Source organism: Bactrocera oleae, chromosome 5 (genome assembly GCF_042242935.1).
Source record: "Bactrocera oleae isolate idBacOlea1 chromosome 5, idBacOlea1, whole genome shotgun sequence".
In the NCBI taxonomy this organism is placed as follows: Eukaryota; Metazoa; Arthropoda; class Insecta; order Diptera; family Tephritidae; genus Bactrocera; species Bactrocera oleae.
In genome coordinates, this window is record NC_091539.1 from 43,029,943 (window position 1) to 43,055,506 (window position 25,564).

Genomic DNA, 25,564 nt, shown 5'->3' on the forward strand with positions numbered 1-25,564 from the left:
ATTCTATTTTGTTTTTCAAACTTACCAAAAAGGGATTTCACTTGGACAGCTTATAACACCGGTCCATTGTGGTACCTAGAAATCCTATAAAATTGATCATAAATACCCATGTCAGTTTCGTCTTTATCTCCTGGTTCATCGAGAGTATGACTGCCGAGATTTTTAAGCCTGTCTGGAAGGAAAAAGAAAAGCTGGATCTCCTTACAATTTTGACAATTTACGTCCGACTGTATTTTTAGCCATGCTTCGGTAAAAACTTCTAAGATTGCGCCAAAATGAACTTTGCTAATCTCTTACGCCCGTACGGCCAAAAGGGTCTCCCAGTCGCACAGTAGCTGGTCGTCGACCAACGCCTGCTCAACACATGCGAGGACCATAGGTTCAGTGTTAAAGCGCAAGATGACAACGGAGATCCAACTTAGCGGTGTACGTCTTGGTAGCCCATCGGCTTTGCAGTTTTCTGCGATTCCGCTATGACCAGATTCCCAAACTAGACACTCTTTGACTAACTTTGAGCGCAGAGTTTGCGGGCAAAACGCTAATATCACCGCTCGCTGGAAGAAGCTGCACTCCGGAGCTGTAAGTCTACTGCTACCTTAATAAGCAGCCACAGCAGCGTGAAAAACACCACAGCAGTCCGATAGACTGCGGATAAGCTTAAGGGAGAGATCCTTACAGAGGACTTGCCCTTCACCCTATCTGTCGTCGGTATGTGAGTGTACTTACAATATTTTTTTTATTTGTGAACATTACTGGTTTGTAGGCGTGGTAAACATATCAGCTTAAACTCCAAGGAATGTCATACCAGTGTTGCACCGAATTAATGTTTACTCAAGCTATCTTTTTTTTTGGAAATTCAGAAGAAGGACTAATATTTTTTAGGAGGAGCAAGCATTAAAAGTACCTACTACTGTGAGGCTTTTACAATAAGCTAAACAATTTTCTCTCGGTGCGCTCATCAAGATATTAGTCGCCAAGCGACCTCGGCATTAACCTCAAACGTTATTTCTAGTTCTCATACATTATGTAAGTATTGCAAAAGTATTTTTCGCTGATTTGCATGTCGTTCCTGCCATTAAAATTCAAGATTAATCCATCCAAGTGTCGATAAACAGCATATGTTGGGAAGTACATATATGCATATGTTCACGTCGTTCATTAACTACCAATAACAACTTAATTAAACTAATAAATTTGACGATTTTTTTCTGGTTTAAAAAACTCGGTTGAGATACACATACGTATATTGCGTTAGTTTCTACACGTTGCTCTCTTCGAAGCGCGTTTGACAGTCAACAGTTCGTTACGTCATGAAAGGAAATACTTTGTTTATAATTAATATAAAAGTTTGACAGTTCGTTTTGTTTTTGACGTTTCGTTGCGCAATCTCGTATTTATTGCATCCTTCGTGAAGGTAGAAGATAAACTTACAACCAAAAAACTTACTACAATAGAAACGTCTGGTACTGTGGTATAAATTCTCACTACGATGTGCCCATATATACGAGTATGTAGCTCCAGCTGCCTTCGCTTGCGCTAACAGATTTGCGCTAGCTAAAATTTTTGGCCAACGGCAGAACGGAGAAGCTTAGGTGAGGTGTGCGTCTTTAACAAAACTGCAAGTGTCAGAATTCTGACAGATTTCGACAGGCAGCGTACATGAACGCACAAACCGGTGCATTCGTCTCTCGAAGCGTAGAAGCAACCCAATGCAACGTCTGCCAGTAAATGTGTGCGGTAAAGCGCCTTGGGAACGCGAAAGCAATGCGCAGCATACATCCGCACATTAAACACATAGATGTTGCAGCATGCAACGTGCAACTTGCAGCACGCGTTTAGACAGTTTTAGTAGACCCAAGTGTTAATATAGGAATATTTAAGTGATGGTGATGAGTAGGAGCTGAAAGGTGTATTCACCACTTCTACGATTTTTCTAGTTGTTCACCGCAAATGTGGTGTGACTGCTTGTTGTGATTTTAAGGGGCACTTCATGAACAGTGGGTACATTTTCAATTTCAATTGGAATGATAAACAATTTAATTATTATTTTTCAACTGAAAGTGGACATTAATTTCCTTACAAAAACAACTAAACTGTATGTAATCGTGTTTAAGTATCGCATTTTTTAATAAGATAAGGTTCAAACACATGGTACGGGTTTCTATAATTAGAAATACATATGAAAAACATAGCCACCTGGTATGAAAATTAATTCAGGTATCGCAGTTAAGGTGTTTAGTCAATTCACAGCACACAGACACTTAAAATAATTCAAGGATTTCGTGCTTAAACATTTTTTGCGGTTTACTTTACATAGAGGAACTTAAAAAATAAATTTCCAAATTTTAAGTGAAGAACTCAAAAGTTCTAGGTTGAATGCGATGTCATAAATATTATTTCACTATAGAATTTATTCGAAAAATTGACTTAGAATTTTCAGCATTTTAGTTTTATGCTCATATTGGAAATATGAGGAACAGAAAGTAGTTTGTGAGAGAGAGGCCAACATAACTAAGAAGATTCGTGGAGTAAATAAAAGATGCTATTATATCAACAGTTATCACTCAGCGGTTTATTAACCATAAAATTTACAGCAATAAATATGTAATTCTCGTTCTCCAACTTCAAACACCGATCATATTTACATTTACAGCACCTATCATTTACTAACCTTATGACTATACCATCTTTTAAATTTACACTTTAAGCCTCTATTTTTAATTTCAGTTCGACGAAAACCCTATATAATATATATATAAGTGATCAGCATGACGAGCTAAGTTGACTAAGCCATGTCCGTTTGTATATACTCGAACCAGTCCCTCAGTTTTTGCGATATCGACCTGACATTTTACGCACGTCCTTTTCTCACTAAGAAGCTGCTCATTTATCGGTACCGCCGATATCAGATAACTATAGCATTTAGCTGCCATACAAAGTAAATTGGAGTCATACCCTTGCAAGAAAACGTTTTTTGTTTTACAAGATATCTTCACGAAATTCGACAGAGAATATTATCCAAAGTATGGCTACAATATTCGAAGAAATTGTTTAGATCGGACAATTCTAGCATATAGCTGCCTTACAAACTGACTGATCCAATTCAAGTCCTTCTATTTGAAAAGTTATCATCACAAAGTTTGGCATAGATTATTATCTTAAGCAACATTACAACTCCAAGCATATTGTTCAGATGGACCAATATAGCATAAAGCTGTCATTTAAACTTGCCGAATAAAATCCAGATAAAGATCTTTGTATATCCTTTTATGTTATAAAATATGCACCTCTGAAGGATATTATAGCTTCGGTGCAGCATACCAAATATAACTTCACTTTTTAAACAATTAGTTTTGAAACTTCATGTTAGCGAAAATTTTGAGAAAAAACCGAGTTGTGGATGAGTATAAAAAGCACGTAATCATTAGTAATCGCCAACTGAATGTATTAAAAACTTAAGAAATTATTAATGCAACAAACATTTAACATATTTTTTATAGAACAGTCCTCTGTCATGCATATGTAAAGCTATAAAAGCGCATATGTAAATATGTTATGTTTGTATGTGTATGTGAGATAAACGCTTGCCTGAAATGCCCCATGAACAAATGAGGCTCGCAACACCTCCAGCAAAACTCGTTACGAATTCAATTTAAATGTGGTAAATTTACTTTTAGTGCTGCGATTTTTCACAAGGCACACACGCACACACACATATATACACACGGCAGTGACGCTTTAGAGCAATGTAAATATACAAGCAAATATAAACACATGCGTGCCACCTAGGCACATAAGTATAAGTGTATGTATGTTGTGTATGTGTATATGTATGTGTATAGGTAAGTTGAATGTGTGTCTGTGTGTGTTTCGCAGTAGCCAAAGTGTGGATGGAGTAAATGATTTAGTTGCCTTTGCTCGGATTCTATGCTGTTTGTTGTTTCCTTTTGTTTGCCTGTCAATGAGGAAGTTGAAGTTGAGGAATTTCATTTGCCTTTGCGCCGTTACTTTTAATTACTCAATTATTGCACTGTTGTGCGTCTGTATGTGTGTGGGTGTGTGTGTATGGTATACCAGCAAGCGTAGGGGAATTGGGTTTATGAATTCATTTCAACAATTGCTGCCACAGCAGCCATAAGTCTGCTCATCCTGGCTGCTGCGCTCACCCCCCGGCAACCCCGATCGCTGTCGCTGGCAACCGCTGTCATTTGAAATCTTCGGCATGGCAACCGAGCTTCCGCTATGCGCCGAGGTGCCCACATTTTGGGTGGTCGTAAATTAAGTTCATTCTCGTTAGTACGTTTGACGCCTTGCACATAAATAAAAATCGCTGTTGAACATGCAACAATTGCCGCAAGTATACACAGCACGCCGAGCAACAAGCCGCAGCTCAAACAGCTCAGGCTAACAGCGCACAATTCGTGCAGCGCGTTAAGCGGTGCGCGACGTAAGCTGAACTTGAGGGAACTTGATCTGGTGCCTCGACGAGTTTTCGTTTTAGGGCGTGTACCAGCGCCACAAGACATTGCAACGTAATCGCGGCGGAGTACCATCATTTTGTGGCACAGCGCGTTGCGTACACAAACACCCGGCAGTTGAGGCGAAAGACCACATTTCCGACGTTATAAATATACATATATACATATATAGTTGCGATTATGTAGACGCATACCGAGTGTGCTGTTGTTTGTGGCAACATGCGCCATACATATGCAGCGCGAGATGCTCGTGCAAAACGTTCAGAGATCACAAATCGCAAAAATATTAATTCGTGACAAGAGTTTTGTTTGCCTCCTTTTGGTGTCGGCGAAGTTTAGATGTGTGTGCATGTGTGCATGTATTGCAGTTGCATCGTTAGCGTGTTTTTTTTTTTTTTGCACTTCAATTGGTTTTGAATGGTGTGGATTTTCATTAGCGTGTGCTTGTAAAGTGCATTTAACACCATCTCAAGAATGGATAAGTGCATCAAGGCAGAATACTGGAAACGGAACTCTACTTCGTTATGAAATTGCTTATGAAAAAGGTGTTGGTTCCGTCATTGGAGTTATTGGCATGGATTATTTACTAAGGCAACGTTACGACAATTGACGAAATTTTCCAGCATATAGCTGCCATACAAACTGACGGATCCCCATCAAGCTCTTGTTTGGAAAATTCTTTATTTATATTACGTGCATGCTTTGCCATAAACTCAGTTTATTAGAGAAGGTTTTCAGCAATGAGGCTAAACTTTTAAGGAAAGCGCCAAAGTTGTACTCCAAACAACGGTTTGTAAATCCATAAGTGTAGTACTTACAAATCAAAATCAAAAGGCCTATAAACTCGCTTCTGGTGATCGTTTCCTCAAACACTTTCAGAGTATTCTAGCATACATGTATATTACGAAACGAGCTCAACCACCGTATTCGCCAGATTTGACTTCGTATGGAAAATTGGATTAAGAGTTGGATGCTTGTATTGGCTCATACGATCCTATTTCGAAAGCGATAAATAAAGATTTGTTTTAAAATACTTGAAAATCTTTTTTTTTTTGTCAGTCGGAGAAAAATTTGATTAAATCAGGTACGTTTTCGTTACTATTTGATAACGACAGAAAATATTCCCACTACTAGTTTTTTAGGAAGCTGATGAGCTGACAACTCTTAGTCAGAGTCTGTTCCAACTGCATACAGTGACTACATATGGTACATACTGCCTTCTGAAATGGTTGGCAACGTATCTCGTTGGTATTAACTTCGTCTAAGCATAAACTATGTATAAGTAGTGCGATTACATTCAGAGAATCTACTTGATGGAATGTAATAGTAAGAGATTCGAATATATTCTCCCAACAATACAAAGCTCGGCGGTGTGGGATCATTTACTGACGACCAAATAGTATTAAAGATACTATAAACCAGTTTTTCTCATTTTTAGTAGGATCAGAAAGCCACGTTGGCCGCAGTGTTCGATTTGTCAAGAAGATATATATATTCGAGTTGGTAAAAAAAAAAAAAACGAATATATTTTTTGCTTGTTACTCTTTTTTAGACACCTCTACGTAATGCTCTCCAAGTATGAGCTCTTAATTGTAATGGGAAGGTCCTCCGCTTTACAGTTTTCCATTTATTTTATTATCAAATATAAACATTTAAATCTCGCTTCCAACTGCTTGATAAAATATTTCGTTTAATAAGTTTCGTAGGAAATTGAATGCTAAAATATTCTAACCAATCGGTGATACAATATGTTTTATTAGGACTAGCAATGGCCCGAATAATTACAACAATTTACCACTCAATGAGGAGAATAGTAGGTGGTCAGTTGTAGCAAATTTATTAATGGCCTTTGTTCTTTGATTAGAATGTGGCGAATTAAAGAAACCACTGGAACTAATCAAACGAACTGACTCAGTAATATGAAGAGAGCAGCAAGAGAAAATAGTATAGTTATAAGAGATATACACAAGCTCTCTTGTATTGAATTCAACTCAATAGCTTTAATGAGGCTTCAAATGGTTGATGTTAAAGCCCAAAATATATATCAATGGGCTGATATAAGTGACCAAGTAATATCCTAATACCTAGTGTAGCCTTTTGTTCTTGCTATTATTTGAAGCATCTTGTTGGAGAACGGTGGGCAAAGTTCTTCTCAGCTCCATTTTTAAAGTTGGCCTAATTTCCATTTATTAAAAACATAGTAAGATATTAGAATATACCAAGCAAGCCGAATATTTTCGTATAGTTTCTATGGGCGGACACCACAGTTATTGATGTTTTGGAGTTAGACCTAAGCTTCAAACGAAAAGCGAAGAACTCACACAGATGTGGCAGGTATTACAAAAGTATACACGGCTTTTCGTGAATCGAATAATAACTTTGATACGTCAGTATATTTCACAAACTTAAACTATATTTTATATTTTCAAGACATTCTTGAGAGTGCTAGAGAAACTGAGCTGATATTTCTCAGCATTTCGCTGGTACCCAAAAACAAGATTCGTCTTTGATTTCGGCTTGTTACTTTTTAATGCGGTGTTAATGGCGTGCGAAAGAGGTGGACAGACTTTTCTAAATACTTGTCAATTTTTAATTGCTGCTAAGTTATAAAATTTACGATTTTCTATCAACAACTATCAATTTAAGTTCCATTTTAGTATTTAGTAATAATTGAAAAGCTGCAAGTAGACGAAGAACTCAGCTTGAAGAAGCTATAACTTTATCGGCCATTTTTCATACAAAAGTACAACAGCTTGTCAATGAAATCAAATTTGTGAGGCGAAGATTAAGTTTAGAACGCGAACGCAGCATCATCAGCAACATCAGCCAGCGGTTGGTTGCAGCCGTTATGATGGCAGCAACTTTGCGAGCGAACGATTTGTGGCAAATCGTTTTTCAATACTTCTTTTTCGACGGATTTTCCGTTGCATTATTTAACGTTGCTTTTTTTGTATTTGTTATTGCTGTTTTGCTTTATAACAGCAATTTTTCCAGCATTTTCTTCAGCGGGTAATACATTTTTTTAATAAACAACAATAACAACACAAATGCTTTGTCTGGCTGGCAGTCGAGCACAATTGCACATAACTTGTTGCCGCTTAGCGTTGTTGTAACGCATGCTTAGCGTGCATGTACCGTACATACTGCCATATGTGTATGTGTACAACCTAGTGTGTATATGTGTTTGTGCGACTTGGAAGTTTTCCTAAACGATTTTTATGCGCACATTAACCGCGTGTGCCCCCCGCCGTTGTGGCGTCGTGTATCATAATTCATGCGCAGCGGCAGCGATTACCCACAACCCACACCGGCAACAACTGTAATGGCAACAGCGATAATAACAACAGCAATGGTAACAGTAACAATAATGGCAAGAATGGCAAATCCGACAATGGCAGCAGCAGCATAACTAAGAGGCAGCATTGTATTGCTTTCTATTTTTCCACAGGATGTTGCAAGCAGATCATCATGGCCATCTTTAACGCCATTTATGCCACGCAACCAGCCGCACGAACGGCATTGGCTGCAACAACAACGACAGCCGCAATAATCGCGCTAACATTGTGGTTGCCAACAACAATAAGCAACTCATCAACGAAATCCAACTATGTACAATGAGGCAGCCGAAAAACAGTTACAGCCAAACACAACAAAAAGCGCTGTGTGGCAAAGCTGTTTGCAAAGGCAAGAAAAACAAACGAATATGAAAAAAAAAGATATGAAAAGAAGAACCTCAAAGCTTGGCAAGCAATAAAAAATATATAAACAACAACAGCAACAAAAAAACGTAAGAAAACAGCGTGGATTTATTTATAACGGTTCTCAGTTGTCTTCACCGTAATTGTTTCCTTTATATATCCGCCATTTGTTGCCGTTACGTTTCGGTCGATTCTCTTCTCTGCTTTGCTCTGCACATCAGCGCCTGGATTGAATTCCCAAACATGACACGCTCGCTCCTCCTGCATATGCACCCGCCTTTGGTCACCATCACCGGTCCCAGCGGGTTGTGGCGAAACTTTCTGCAACCTTTACAAAACTAACTCGCTTTTTTCTCTGCATTTCCCGCTTTTTTGTTTACCACTCATGTACCGGGCTAACGAAAACCAGCGAAGATCGGCCGAATTAAAGAAATTATAACAAAGCTGCAAACTGCAGAATTGCAAAACGGCAAAACTTGTTAGCAATGTGGGCGGCGATTTCTTGCTTATGAATTCTTCTTAGGCTTTTGTGTGCAGCTTGCACTCTACGGTCGAATTCTGCGCTACATTGAGCTGCAAGTTAAGCCGCTTTGGAGTTTAGTAAGTAGACATGTAGGCTTGCACTTATTCACACTTATATTTGTCTTTTGAATACAGGGTGATATTATAAAGCCCAGCGATCTTTTCTAAAAAATAAAAACAAAACAAGAAGAAACGTTAATTTCGGTTGCACCGAAGCTATAATACCTTTCACAAATACACAGATTCCTTGCAGGAACTTGATTCCGATCGTTCAATTTGTATGGCAGCTATATTATATAGTGATCTGATCTATACAATTTCTTCGGAGACTACATTGTTGCCTTAAATAAAAATGCGTGCCAAATTTCGTGAAGATACCTCGTCAATTGAAATAGTTTTCAATACAAGCGCTTGATTCCGATCGTTCAATGGCACTTATTGAAATCTGCGGGGCGAAAGGGCTGACATACGGATCGGAGTGAGATAGAATGCCTTAAGAACATGCAGAATCGTCAAGAGCATGTGCAAGAGCCCCGACACGCGTTCTTTTTACTCACAAGATCTCGAAGGGACCGCAGGATGGTTGTTGGCCTAACGATAGGTCACAATTTACTGTATGCAGAAAGTCCATGGAAGTAGACGTGAGAGAGACGCTGGAACACCTCCAATGCTTCTGTCCAGCCTTATCTAGAACTCACCTTAGATATCTTGTAGCTTTGCTGCTCAAAGGACTAGATGAAGATCAAAATTAGATATCAAGTCTCTCTTATGCTTCGCAAAAAGCGTTCAAATTAAAATGAACCTCTATTTGGCATTACATTGGCCCAGTTACTAACCTAACCTATACAATGATAATAATTATCAAATTTTCCAAAATATTGAATTCATTTGAAACCGAACACAATAGCAATCATGGAAACTTTTTCAAAACGAATACAAATACGTATGCCGAACTACGTAGCAGCAAACACAAAGCTTGTTGTCCGAGGACGAGCAACTCTGTAACCTTCGTCTTTTCTCGTCGCTGACTCGTCAACAAAATACGAGTTTCGTCAACAAAACTCTTCCCGTGTGAATCAGCACTAAAATTTTGTGAGCTATTGAAACCTGGGATCTTTTCTTTATACATATTTCAAGCTAGGATGAAGGGAAGGTCTTCGAGCGAATTTTTTTTTAATTTTCTTGACTTTAATTCTAACGAATTTAATGTTAAATCCATAGAAGATCTAAAAATCACCCCGATCGATAATTTAATGAAAAACTATCCCCTCGCGATTTATTACAATTCTGTTTAAACTCCATCGCATAACAGCAGGATACTACTGCGAGAAGATATAAGCCAAAACCACTCAAAGTCTTTGCTATATTTTTTTAGCACCTTTACTGCATGAATTATCAGCCTGTTCCTATTAATAAATAAGCTAATACAGATACTTTAAGTCATAAGTTTGTCGGCGAGTACGTGCAACGTGCCACAAACAACGAAAGCGCGCTCTGCTCTTTAAGGCCACACTTTATGAGCCCAATTGAAGATACTAATTTTCGCCATGTTCGCTAAATTACCGTGCAATTTGATGTTTGCCAGACAGATTTCTGACTTTGGCTTTGTTGCGCAATTTTTTTCTTTTCACATTTATTTTCTCTTTCTTTTGTTTGTTAAATGAGTGTGATAATTTTTAGCGCGGAGGCAAGACTTTGGCCGCCGCCATTATAGAGTGCGCGAAAACTTAGAAAACTTTCGGTCTCCGGCAAGGAAATGGCCTATTGGTTGTGATTTAATGTCTGGTATATATAGAAGCGTACAGATGTTTGCATGTATGTATTTAGAAGACTATAGTCCTCGTTGCATGAATGGCAATGTTTTTGTAATCGCTTGTTTATGCGGCGCACTTAGAGGTGGCGTGGATAATCACGATTGTAATAAGACAATATTTATGATTCCGAGTGTTTAACTCAAATAAATTTATGAGTTGCTGCGAAAATTAAAGTTTAGCATCTTACTGAGTTTGTATTGTACTACAGCATTGCGTAGAATGGATGATTTTGAGAAGCACGTAATTATATGCAGTGACTTTAGCATCCTGCGAACTTCGTGAACATTATTACTCTATATTTACTTAAGTATATATGTGTTTGAGCGAAGTTTCATTAAACCTTTATGACTAATTTTTAATGCACATACATATATATTAATGTGATTATCTCTATATTTTAAGAACTTTAAGAGGTTATATCCACATGCAAATTTCAAAAAATCGCCATTTTGTTAATAATCAAAATTTTGTTTAGTTCTTAAATCACTATCTGTATTACTCAAAAAAATTATACATTTTTCTATGGCTTTTAGATTTAAGATAACTTTAGGCAAAAAAATCTTCCTTACCGCCAGGTAACTTTATTCGGAAGTACTCTTGGAGATCGGCTATGGAATCAAGGGCATCCAAAGTGTTTCAAAATGAATCGCCAATTACTAAGGTACACTAAATTCTGTGTATACACATTTTTATTTTATTTTTTAAATGAAGCACCTCTATATAAAAAAAATAACTTTAAAACGCGTTTTTCCCGACATGCAAGTGGAGATAACTCCTTAAAGTTTACCTGTAATATCCCAAATGAGTTACTTTTGTTGCAAAGGTTGCAAAAGATCGAGATTCGGTTAAAATTTTGGTTAAAAGAAAAGCTCTTATAACTAGATTTTCAATCTGACAATATACTGTTTTGAAATCTGGCACACATTTTAGTATCATTATTTTAACTTAACTGGAAAAGAACGCTCGATTAATAATATACTTGTATATTTTCAGCGACTGTCTTTCTAAAGGAGTAAATACCGAAAGAATAAAACAGTAAGTAGCGTTAATTGTCTTCTTGTTATCTCGTCATGTTTTGATTATAAATGAGCTACAATTCTCATACAGTTAGCAGTGAATTTTGAAGATTTTAAGAGTCCATAGATAAAAGTTCAATGTTTATTATACCCTGAACAGGGTATATTAAGTTTGCCACGAAGTTTGTAACACCCAGAAGGAAACGTCGGAGACCCTATAAAATATATATATAAATGATCAGCGTGATCAGCTGAGTTGATTTAGCCATGTCCGTCTGTCTGTCTGTCCGTCTGTCTGTATATATACAAACTAGTCCCTCAGTTTTTATGCTATCGATCTGAAATTTTGCACCTGTCCTTTTCTAACAAAGAAGCTGCTCATTTGTCGGAGCGGCCGATATCGGACCACTATAGCATATAGCTGCCATACAAACTGAACAATCGGAATCAAGTGCTTGTATGGAAAACTCTTTCATTTGACGAGGTATCTTCACGGCATGGATTATTATTTAAGGCAATAATCTAATCGCCAAAGAAATTGTATAGATCGGATGACTATAGCATATAGCTGCCATATTAACTAAACGATCGGAGTAAAGTGCTTGCATAAAAAAATTTTTTATTTGACGAGGTATCTTCACGAAATTAGGCACGAGTTATTGCTTAAGGCAACAAATTATTCTCCACAGTAATTGGTCAGATCACTATATCATATAGCTGCCATACAAATTAAACGTTCGGAATCAAGTTCTTATAAGGGGCCTTTGTATTTGTGAAGGGTATTATAGCTTCGGCGCAACCGAAGTTAACGTTTTTTCTTGTTTGTTTCTAATTTAAGGGCACTTGATTTGAGTAAAACATTTTCTACTAAAATATTTTCATTTTATATATATAAATACGTTTGTATTGTTGTTTTTAGTATGATTCCCTAATATATAGTTTAATGTATATGGTATAGTGTTTTTTATACAAGTAGGGTAAATAAAGTTAGTAGTAGTTAAAAATCATATACCATAAAAATTTCAGATTTAGTTTGCTTAGCTTAACAAAAATAACGGTCGTACTTAATTTATAGCAATGCCATATCGATTCATCCACACAGCTCAATATCACTCAATTGTTATATAATTCGGTAGACAACCTTCTATAGATTTGAAATTGGTCGACATGCAATATAAAGATGTCCAGCTTTGCGAATTTCAGGCAGTGCAAAATCAGAAGTGCTTATGTGTTTTTTAAAAAGTTCCAGAAACTTTAGGACTAAAACATATGATCTAGAAACATATCAACAGTTTATTATCTTATTCTTTGAAAGTGCGTGAAGTCTATAAAAAGGAGTTCATTTATGGAAAACTGATCGCTGCAACAGTACTGTATATAGAAACTGCCTTTAATTTTGTACAGCTGCAGAATGGCGAATCGAACAAACTACTGGTATATATACACTACAATTCATATAGTATATTGTCGGAGTTAGTATTCAAGAACAATATTTTCAGAAATTCTCTCCAAAGCAATATATGTTTCAAGATTAAGGTGTATATACTTGTATTTAAGGACAATCGGTATTTTTTAGTTGAATGTGTGTTTCAGTAAAATATGCTGTTATCTATAATAAAATTTAAAATATATTTTCATGAAAGATCATCCATAAACAGCAACTCCGGGCTCTAATTCAAAAGAAAATATTCCCTTCGGTATGTGGCAACAAAAAACAATTTAATATTTGAATATTTCAAAACGCCGAAATTGATATTCTCTTGATATTTGCTATAGGTGAAACTAAATATACCCGAAACAAAATGCCGACACTTGCCAAATTTTATAGGCACATATTATTTTAACTTAACATTTTGTCATGAATTTGGGTAAGAGAAATATGTAAAGCTGAGTGAGAAGCAATATATCTTCAACTTGGCATTTTAAGCGCCTAAAGCCAAAATTCCTCGGCCGCAGTAGGCGAACCAAATTTCGAAAAATGATGAATGCTTGAATATAAATAAAGCCATGCATTTAGGCTTGTCCTGCCAACATTTGTCAGCTGCCACACACACACACACACATGAGCAAATATGTGCACATACGAGAGAGAGATGACTTTTCCTTCCAGCAGTGCAGTTAATCCTTCAAGATTTTCAGACTACTCACTCAGCCAACATCATTATTATTTTTCGAGAGATTTTTATGTTATTTTGCTTGAAGAAACCTTAATTAATTTTCCGTTTTGGTACTTGAAACGTCTTTTTGGCAATATTTCAAAAATGCAGAGATCAACCAACCGAACGGACAACGGAACGGCAGTGCGACAACCGGTTTAACAAATCGACAGAGCATACCGAGGCGCACTGACAATGGCCAGCAAATCACCTGCTTCTTCTTCTTGCTCATGCTTCGCCGCTGTTTGGCGCTGACCACTTGTGCTTAAATAATCCTGCTTAAAGCAATTTATACATCAGACAAAATTTCGGACAGCATTCACGGCAACTTGTTTATCTTGGAAACGTTTAAGAAAGCAGAAATTTTGTGTGGCCAACATGTGAAATTCGAGCTCGCCGCAGTGCAACAGCAAGTGGCAAGTGGCAAGCAGTAAGCATCTCATAGCTGACAACATCTGTGGCATGTAGGACAGCGCATAACCGAGTAATATATAAAATACACAACTGTTTTTTGAAAATAATTGGAAAAATATTCTCTGCATAAGTGCCTACAGACGTCTCTTTGCACGCCTTGGCTTTTGACGAAGTAAGAAGAAGTTGAGATATTTCGTGTTTTCAATCACTCGTATGGCCATCAGGCGAAATTCTTCAATTTAATTTTCTTTCACTTAAGACGAAGTGGCATTTTGTATGTTACTATATTCATTTGCATTCGTCTGACGGGTTGCACAAGCTGCGCACCCAAAAGGCGGACGCTCCTTCTGCAACCCTCACATGCCCACACCTTATGCTGGTCCACAGCTAATAAAGTAAATGGTTGACATAATTTACAATTACTAAATCTGGTATATTAACTTTTTATTGCTCTACTTTTATTACGACGAGATATGTTTGAAAAATCAGTGCTTTTTTGAATTTGCTGCTTTGCCAAATACAACCCTTATGAGCTTACCAGACCAATGTTAGATATTTACTTAGAAGATGACCTACTATAGAGTTTGTCGACCTTTAAGCCGATTGTTGTAGATGTTATCATCGTTCATTCAAAAGAAACAAAATGATACGTACAAGCAATTATTGAATATATAAATGACATATAGAATATAATAAATAAGACTTCTTTCGCTAACCTAGCTAATGAATTCCATTCGGAAATGCCAATCGATGTAGAATCATCTTATAGCAAACCATGAAGAATTTTGAAATTTATTTGTTTTTTTTTGTCAGACAAGAACCAATCTTGTGGGGGATGTGAAAGTTTTACTTGTTTTGTCGCTAACATGAAGCCAAGTCATTAACGAATTTATCAGCATGTCCAACTACCCTCGTATTTCCCTTTACTTGTTTTTACTTTCCTTTTTTACTTTATTGGCAAGTACATGTCAAATAAATAAGTAAATGTATTATTTTTTCTCCAGGCAAGTGTGCGCTATTTGCTTGCGTGTGTGACTGCCCAACCTTTGACCATACAGAAATCCATAAATGTCATCAACGTCATTTCTATTAAGATTTATTGACGTGTGAATGAACGGTGCTCGCCTTCAATACCATTACTTTTTTCCACATTCATATTGCTTCCGATTCACAAGCACACCCACATATGCATACAAGTACAAATGTGAGACCTATGTGTGAGTGTGTGTGCATGTGCGTTCAACACCAATTGGCATAATAAAAACCAGCAAACCTCCCTCTGACCATAACTGAGTATTTGTGATTTTTTAAATGCCGTCACCATCAGCATTCACTCCATTAATGCCATTAATGTGGTAGCCGAATGAATGATTCAACCGAATCTTTCATTTGGATTGTAATGTGTGTCATTTTTTTTTCTGAATGTCTGTTTGTTTGGGTGTGTGCGCGCTGAAGCTGCGTTTGCGCAATGGCACCGCGTACACCGCAAAGCCACATAAACATCAGCAGCAACAATAACAACTACAATGGCAGCACTCATCAGAAGCCGCAGCACAAAAGCAAATTACCTCTTCGCAGTTCACTTTTTATTGCCTCTTTCGCGGATTTTAGCAAATTGATTTAAATTGTAGCGTTTGTGCCGATTTTTACTGTTACCGTCGCTATTGTTGTTGTAGCATTTGCCTTTCTTATTTTGTACGGCTCGCCTCCGGTTCGTGTCGCCGGTGTCTTGGCAGCTCAGCTTCACTGAGTGCTCGCTGGCTGACTGCTTGGCTGTCGCTTGTCTGTTGGCGGATTCCGGCTTCGCTCACCGTTTCGTTCGTGCACCGGTTGAGTAACTGTGTCTGTCTGTCTGCCTGTCGGCGAGTTATGGTTTAACAGTTGGCAATTGCGCAAAATTTATTGTACGGCCTTTGTTTTCTTCCTTTAAGATTTCTTTCTGTCTTGAATCCAATTGCTTCTTAATATTTTTGTACATTTTTTTAAAGCTTAAACCTCTTTAGGAGCGTCATTAGCTTAAACGGTGTCATTTCTTGGTAGAGAATTCAATAAAAATTATTTTAATTGCCATTTTGAATGCATAAATTATACGCATATTTGCGTGTGCCGACCGCAAAATATATTTATGTATCATGTGAAAAAGTCTTAGATTTATGTAAATATGTGCGAAATTCGAAAGTTCTTGAGAAAACGACATAAGAAAATTCTTAGAAAGGTTAGTGTTATATTTTTATTTTAAATATAAACAGCGATTTTGAGGAGACGAAAGACTCAAGCAAAAAACCGAGTCTTTTGAATACGTATCATCTTTAAATCGACAATTAATGGCTATTATAGACTTCTTCGGTTAAGCTCAGGAGGTAGGTTGGTTTAGCTATCAGTTTAATAACTATCTTTTAATAAATAATTTTAATCAGTTGCAGTTTTTTCCAAACCCACTTAAGTATATACTCCACTCTCTCTCTCTCTCCTGTGCTGCTTTCATCATCTCACCTTCACAGCTTTCTTTAGATCTCTCTTACTTCATATCTCTCTCTATATCATATATATACATACATACATATATCCTTCACCTTTCTCTAACTCTCTCTATCTCTCTTTTACCAGTGAAACATACTTGTTAGTGCTACATACATATATGTATACTGAAAAGTTTCCAGATATCAGATGTTAGAAGACTTCGTAAAGCCTCGTTATCATGTTGAGGGCGACTTATTTGGAGACAGAGCCTATCATGATGAAAAAGAAAGAATATAATCCTTTTAAAGTCAATGATATTCGTATTTTCCAGTCCTTAATGTTATTATTTTAATTTTAATTAGTTCATTTAAATTGCTATACAATACCTACAAAAACGTTCAGCTCTCACCTCCTGAACGGAGTCAACTTTTGAAACCTGATGCCTTCGAACAATTAAAAAATGGAAAAAATTAAATATAATTTTATGAATTTCAAATAAAAATATAAAAAAATGTAACCTTTAATAAAATAAACTAAATAAACTTCTGAATGGAATTATTTTTGACAAAAAAAAATCGCCGAAACTGCAACATTCTGCGGCAACTTCATTGTTATCATTGCCCTTCTTCCGCTTCTCTGCTGAACAAAAGGAATGCTTTACAGACGCTAAGTTTCGGTTACGGATGGTTTAGTTTGTGCAATATAATAATTCAGTTTACCGCAAATTAAACGCAATTTTGTGGTTGTTCTTCTACATATATATATCTACATATAGTACATATACATATATACATACGTAAGGCTGCATGAAAACACAAGACACAAGTTGGCCAAGAACATCAACGGCTTGCGGCTTGCGGCATGAAAAGGAACCATTACAACTGAAACAATATGCTGTACTTGCAAGATTTTGCTCACATGACTCAAGTAAATGATGAGTATGCTTTCGTTTAAGCTTCAAGTATATAAAAGTAAGCACAGATTTTCCTACAAACACATGCGGGTTAAAATTATATACAGAAGAGTTTTAGAGAAACAATGGCAAAGCAAGCAAGAAACTCGTTTCAAGAATAGCGCAAACATTTTAATCCCTGTAAATGCTTATTTTGACTTAAGTGTGAGAGGGAGAGAGAAAGAAAATGGTGGTTACAGCTGTAAACTAGGTTGCGTCATACTACCGGAGGCTGTGGTAGTACGAAAATGACGATGAGTTTCAGTCAAAGTTTCGTTAATTATCGGTAGAAACTCGTCGAGCAGTTTGTATTCAACTTATGTTTCAGATAAAGTGAACGCTTTTAAGAAATCTAGGTTAGATAAGGTTCTATGGCTGATCCCCAAGATGACTACCACACTTGGCAGCCGAATAACCCTTATAATTGGGTATAGTGTATTGACAAAATGATCCCAAAAATTAACCAGTTGAGATAATTCTATATCGTCTTCTTCAAAGAAACTTCTTCATCTGGTATATGGTAAGATTATTACGATTTAACACGGCCAAAATAATATTTCAAAAGAACAAGAATTGTAGTACCAGCCTTCAGGAGGCTCGTCCATCCAGTAGTAAAATGCAAAAAGGCAACGGAGCTCCGACCTGTTCCAATTCTACCGATCATGAGAATGAAGTGTCTTGTTACACAGATTTCAGATGCAAACTAAATTAGGAACATTCTTTTATAAGAGCATACGGGGCAAAGAAGGCATTCGAAACGGTCTGTTGACGAAAATCGTGAGGCTAGAAAATTGACGCAAAATCATTGTCGCCAATATGTGCTATTACTATAATTATGAACCGCACCTATAGGATGATATTATGGGCGACTGTTTTTGAAAAGGTTGGCACAACTCTATTGCTGAGAGCAAAACCTGATCCATTGAGAATATTTTTTTATCGTATTTTGCAGCTGTTATTTTATTTCGATAGCAATTTGCTACTACTTAAGTGAAATGCCCCCGAACTTGAGCCTTGATTTTGCTCGAAGCTCAATTGACTCTGCTAGTAAAATATATTGTTTCTCTACTGAGTGATTAATGGAGTGTTACAGTACATACTATGTGCGAATACAATGTATCTGCCCTGCTACACTCCACAACTTTGGTGATGTAGCTTAGGTCTTAGATAGAGTGAATATCTGACGACGCATCCAGGTCTTTAGGAAACCTATTGCGATACCAACGAGACTAAAATCCCCTCACTCTATTATATCCTCACTGAACCATGCTGTGCTTCCGATGAAGCTCATCAATACAAAAAGTTTTATTGGTACAACTTCGCAGATATCATCAAGAAATCATCGATCGATAGTTGCGATTCTTTTCTTATATAAAGAAAGCATGATCTGGCTAGTTCATCTACTACACAGCTGTCAGCAATGTTACTATATCGTAGAACCCATTGCAGGTGTATCGTGAAATAGGATGTTGGATCCACTAAGAGATCAAGGCATTCTTTCACTATCTTCGATCAAATCCCTAAGAACTTTAGTGATCTTAAAGCCGCTTTACTATCTGTATATACTTGTATATGTATCTACGCACACTCTTTGACAGAACGAGAACTATATTTAATGGCTGTAATCTCCACTTGAAAGACACTGCAGTGCTCTGGTAGTCGGAAACCGATTCTGGTATCAAATTTTCCTGAAAAGACACCACCTCTTACTCGATTGTGGTTTAGCTTAAAAACTACTAAAGTTCTCTTTATGAAGTTACATACAGTTTCTTCTTTCAATTAAAGGATGCTTATTTTATTGCCAGTTGTTTAAAGAAATTGGAGCTCTGCCTAGTTTATAGTAACATATTTAGTTCTCACTCGGCTCCCACAGAATGGACATGCTGAATGAACTATAGAATCTAGATTCCACGTACATTTTATTGGAACTTGCTCATTTCGAATTGGCAAGAAAATTAATCCTCTTGGTTCTAAACAGTTTTTACGACAGCCTTCCAACGACCTCATTAGTAAGGGAATGACATGTAGAGCTCTGCAGCACTCGCTTGAATTCCTAAAAGTTGGCGAGCGAATTCGCACATCATATTTAATGTACATATATCCCTTTATCGCAGATCTCACTAAAGACCACACGGCTAAGCTCAGTTATACCAGCCCTGGGGCCGTAGCAGAAGTTCCGAACTTCTTTTGTGGCGCGACTTTTGACATTTTAATTGATGATGATGATGAGTTGGTGACAAGAAGTCCTTACTAATGCCACAGTAACACCAAATACATAGTCAGAAAGAAACCGAATTTAATTTTGCATTGTCCAGACCAGCTGTCATAATTTGCGCTAATTTATCTTCGCTTAAAGTCAAGTGACAAATGCATGACTGCGCCACCGAAAGCATATTACAATATTTAGTTTATGTAATTGGTTCATTAATTTTACGAAATAAAATATATAATATAACGAGTTTGCCATTTATAGCGAATTCAATTATCATCAAAGCGGCGGCTGGGTTAGACCGCAGACCGAGGCCAATGAAGCCGCCAGCAGGCACCAACCATGAAAGAACAGTGTTGCCAATAATAATGCGAAATTTAAAACAAAAAAAAATTTAAGCCGCAGCAAACATAAAATGCTTATAAACTAATTAAGTGGCACAAACATGCAAGCATACATAGAGACGTATATATGTATGTATATCGGGTATATGGGAAGCAACATACGTTCGGAAGCAAATGAACATAAATATTTCACAGAGTATGTATGTTAGTACATATACATATGTATTTGTGTATATTCATATGCATACACTTATGTGCATAGGTAAGCAGAGACATATACAGTCAATAGAAGCGACACGCATTGCCTTGCAAGCACCGGCCCACCGCTGACAGCACATTGACCAACTACACCACTAACCGCATTGCCACCACATACACCGCATTTTCGAAACTTATATACATACATATAACTTATTTACGCAAAAAAGGAAATATGGTATATAAAAGTGGAAAAAAAACATAAAATGCCAACATTTTCAATAATTAATTATTTCATTTGCAGCGTGCGAAAAGTGGGCTGGGTCGATTGCTGTTGTTGAAGGCAGGCTAAGTGCCACACACACACATACATGAGGGCAAACATATGCGCTTTGCCAGCAACAAAGAAAGGGTGAAAGGCAGCAACGCCGTCGCCGTCGCCACACAGTGTTGCCACACTTATGAACAGACAATGTTATTGTTGCAAATATGTGTGAGTTAATGGTGCAAATGCGCTTAATAACAATTATCTCCACTGACACATAAAACAAAAGCGAGGTGAGTGGGCAACAACAACCACAACAAAAAAAAGCGAGCATAGTAATAATAACGCTGCAGTCATATAAAGCGAAGCAACGAAAACAAATGGCGGCAATACAATTAAAATGGCATGAAACGAAATTAATTGAACGTCAAAATGTTCGCAACGCATCGCAAATGCACTTTAACCCTTGGCAAAACACATGCCACACATACTTGTACTATTGCGACTAAATCTTACTTAATTAGTGGTTATACCGAAAATTTGCGGTTTGACCTTTTTTCCCCCGAGTGTTTTGCATGTTTTGATATACTACACCTGTTGGTGTGTTTGTCTATTGCCTTTAATGAAATCAAATCTGTAACAAATTGCAAGCTGCGGCGACCATCCCGCCAAACTGAATAAAGTAAACTTTCTAATTATCTGGGTTTGTATGTCAGTTGAAAATGTGACGGACACATTTGCATATTTTTTTATTTCCAACTAATTATTTTGTGAATCAGATATGAAATAATTCAAAACAAAGCATTTGCTTTTGATATTCCGATCAACTGGCATCCATTCACAAAATTTTGCAAATGGCGAATCGAACAAGCAACTGTCACACATTAAATATACTCGCACATAGATTTTACAGCACTGAAAAATAACTCTCAATAATTACGTACTATATTTGATGGCACCGAATCAATTCTTTTGTGGCGCAGTTGGTTTTCGACCCCAAAAATCGTAACTTTAAAACAAAAGCTTAAATTTAAGTTTTTTATTTAAAACAAAAAAACCCATTAACTTCGGTTGCACCGTAGCTATAAATACAAATGATTTCTCAGAAGAACTAAATTTTGTTTGGTCAGTTTGCATGGCAGCAATATGCTATAGTGATTCAAACTAGACAAATTATTCGGAGATTGCATCATTGCCTTAGGCAATAATCCATGCCAAATTTCTTGAAGATATCACGTCAAACTAAAAAGTTTTTCATACAAGGCCATGGTTTTGATCGTTCAGTTTCTATTGCAGCTATAAGCTATAGTGGTCCGATATCGGTGGTGTAGATAAACGGGCAGCTTCGAAAGAAAAGGACGTGTGCAAAATTTCAGATCGATATCTCAACAATTTAGGAACCAGTGCGCATATATACAGACGGGCATGGCTAAATCGACTCAGCTCGCCATGCTGATCATTTATATATGGACATATATACTTTATAAGGTCTCCGACATTTCTTTTTGGATGTTACAAACATTGCGACAGTCATAATATACCCTGTTCAAGGTACTCATATAATGAGACCTATTATCGAACATTGTCGGAAATTAGTGCAAAAAGACGAAATATTAACATATTGTTTTTGTTTCTTTTTTTCAGAAAAAATGCCAAGATTTTCACCATAAAATTTTGCAAGCGCGTGCTATTTCTTCTAAATATCTTCACGGTTAACAAAATGACACCCGATACTTATTCAAATTTAATTCTGAATAATTTTTTTTCATCTTTCCTATCTTCATATCTGCATGATAAGTTCCAAAGCGTGAGTTTTAAAAATACCGTTTAGAAAGTTATTGATGCTAGCCAGTTATTAAACCTATTCCCTGTTAAACAAACATAGACGTTTGCAGTTAGTTACTAAGTATGCCACATTTGTTAGTCGTAGGAAAATAATTGGTCTAATTTTTATAGATACATACACCTATATTCATAACAGGCTAAGATATGCCAACCCAACAGTATTTCTCAAAATATGATTTAGAATATTTTCAGAAAAAAAGTCACCTTAATAAAAGTGTATAACTATATAACTTGCTGTGTGCCATAATTAGACTCGACAAATAATTAAGAGGTGTCTTCATAGAAATTTTACGGACTACCCAGTGGCTATTAGTAGCGTTTATAGCAGAACTTTTTGTTCCATAATTGCTCAACTTCCGCTAATTTCTATGAGGAATGGTATTATTGTGGCTATTATGAAACGGCGATATTGCATTTAACGAGGCAGCAGTTGACTTAACAAAGGAATATCTTTGGTCCAATTTTCAAATATCGCAAATGCTTTGAGTTGATTTTTTGCTTGGAGAATGTTCGTCATTTACGCAATAGCTGAACCAAAGGAAGTTAATACTGAGCCTAATCGTTATTTGATAGCTGATAGCATTCACTGGTGATAACAATAGAACATTGGATCCTGTGGTTTAGGAACTTTTTGGCAATGATTTGAAAGAAAAAGAAAAAGCACGTTAACTTCGGCTGCACCGAAGCTATAATACCCTTCACAAATAAAAAAGTTTCCATATAAGAACTTGATTTTGATAGTTCAGTTTGTATGGTAGCAATGTGATATAGTGATCTGATCTGGAAATTTTTGTTAGATATTGCATGCAACAATATAGGTATACAGATATATGCTTTAGTGATCCGATCTGAACACTTTCTTCGAAGATTATACCGTTGCTTTGGAAAATAATACATGCCAAATTTCAAAGGTATCATGTCAACTAAACAAGTTTTCGATACAAGGACTTGAGTGTGATCGGGCAATTTGTAAGACAGCTAGGGACAATATGAAGAGATGGGAGCAATGCTTCGGATGATACTCTATGCCAAATTTCGCAAAGATATCTCTTAAAATAAAAAAGGGTTCCATACAAGAACTTAATTTTGTTCAATTAGTTTGTATGACAGCCATATGCTATCGTCATGCTGATGATTATATTATATATAATATTTTATAGGATCTCCGACGTTACCTTCCGAAAACTTAGTCCACCTGCGTCCTGACTCTTTTATAAAAATAACATTGTTGACTAGCTTACATTAGTAATATGAATGGGACCGCCCTAATGTCATTATTTACATACTTGAGTATTATATGCACATACACAGGTACATGGTCGTATATACTTGTAGGTATGGCGGTATGTGGTGCTTGTTAAGCTTTTCGCGTAGTTTTTGCATGCATAGCTGCGCGCATGAAACGACAGATGAGTGACGACGACACCACTGAGCAACTGTTGCTGTTGTTGTTTTTGTTGTCGCTGTCATTTGTTTGCATTGCTACCTTAAATGGTATGAATTCTTAAGCATTTACTTGTGCAAAAAAAGAAACTACCAACACACACACCGCATACACCGCACAACACCTTCATGCCACAAGCTTCCGATTATGTATGTAAATATGAGAAATTAAAATTTGCGCAACGTGCTCGCTGCTTACAATTGCCACTTTTACTTGCTTATGGCTTATGCATAAAATAACAGCCAACAACAATCAGATAACACTAACAATGCGAGCGAGTACGACTATGCATGGTCACATAGACGTTGCCACCTTCAAAACAGTAATTCGCCTACTGAAATGGACAGCGGTTCCTCATTGTTGCTATTGTTGTTGCTGATGAAGTTAGCGGGGATGGCGTTGGTGACGTTGACGAGGGTGGATAGGTAAATGCTTGATCGGTTGGTCGATGGAATCACTCGTCCTTTGCGCAAATGCTACCATAATCGCTGCTGTTGTTGTTGTTAATAGTAATGTTTTTGTTGTTGTTGCTGCCGTTGGTGATTATCATTTTATGGTATGTAAACAAAAGATATGAAAATCGCACTGACAGCTGCGCGAGCTTTCGACGCCAATGAACACATGCAGTCGCAGCAATACACATACACACTTACACATACAAATGAACCGCTATCACAATTCATATTAACAGGTAACAATGAGAACAATGCTTTTTGCGCGCACATACACCTGCACCAGCAAATAAATGTGTTTATGAAGCGACTTTAATGAATATATGTTATAGGCACACACACACACACACACGGACAGGCACACATACACACGCACTAGCGCTTCGCTGCTGAAGGTGAAGTTGAAGTTGAAGGCGAAGTGCGCACAGAGTTTAGCCGCTGTCTATAATGTTGCATTCAGACAATATAATTGCATATTATGCTTGTACATTTACCCACACACACATATACACATACATATACAAATATTACATGGTAATAACGTAAGCTCAGGTGTATGTGTGAGTGTGTGCAGACATAACATAGATAATTTACCTTTATTATGTTGGGTGGTTATTGGCTCTGACTGCCGTTGTCCTTTGCTTGCTTGCTGCGCCTGTTGTTGCTGCTGCTGCTGCTGCTCACTATTGGCTGTCTGTCCGTCCGAATTCCGAATGGCGACTCGCTTGTCGTGGTAATTAGCGCAGAAATGCGTATGAAATTATGCACAAATTAATGTTGATGGCTGCAAAAAGGTAATAAGAGCATGCATGTAGTTAGTGAAACGCTCAGTGACAAATGAAGTTATACATATGTAGTCGTATATGTACATACATACATGTATATGTTGCTATAAACATGTGTACATATTTATTGGTATATATAGTGACTGCAAACTATTTGTACACTGATGAGAAATAATATGTTTAATTTATTTTAATATTAGTAATTTCGCAGAAATAGGTAGTAACCTTGTTCAATTATGTAATACATATATATATATTTTGTTTTTTTGCTGTTATACACAGAACTACTATAATATCCTTCACGAGTGCAGTTCTATACCATAAAATCGTATAAAAAGATCTTTATTCTGATTTTGATAGTTCAATTTGTATGAGAGCTATAAGCTATAGTAGTCCGATCTCAACAATATATATGAAAATTTTAGCGATGCCTTGGATAATAATCTGAGCCGAATTTCGTGAAAATAACTTATCAAATGAAAAAGTTTTTCACACAAGAACTTAATTTTGAT

The 25,564-nt window shown here is 36.8% G+C and overlaps 1 protein-coding gene and 1 long non-coding RNA gene across 3 annotated transcripts in view; one reads left to right on the top strand and one right to left on the bottom strand.

Annotated features, from left to right (window-relative positions):
- Positions 1–25,564, bottom strand: part of LOC106627937 (putative uncharacterized protein DDB_G0291608) — a 180,952-nt gene that overhangs the window by 100,975 nt on the left and 54,413 nt on the right. For both annotated transcript variants that reach the window (XM_036366159.2, XM_014248275.3), the window contains exon 2: positions 24,862–25,051. The gene's annotated coding sequence lies outside the window, so the exon portion shown is untranslated. The remainder of the gene's footprint in view (positions 1–24,861; positions 25,052–25,564) is intronic.
- The window catches only part of LOC118681456 (uncharacterized), a 101,556-nt gene that overhangs the window by 73,470 nt on the left and 2,522 nt on the right, over positions 1–25,564 (top strand). The window contains exon 3 of the long non-coding RNA XR_011396691.1: positions 11,506–11,547. This is a non-coding gene — a long non-coding RNA (uncharacterized lncRNA). The remainder of the gene's footprint in view (positions 1–11,505; positions 11,548–25,564) is intronic.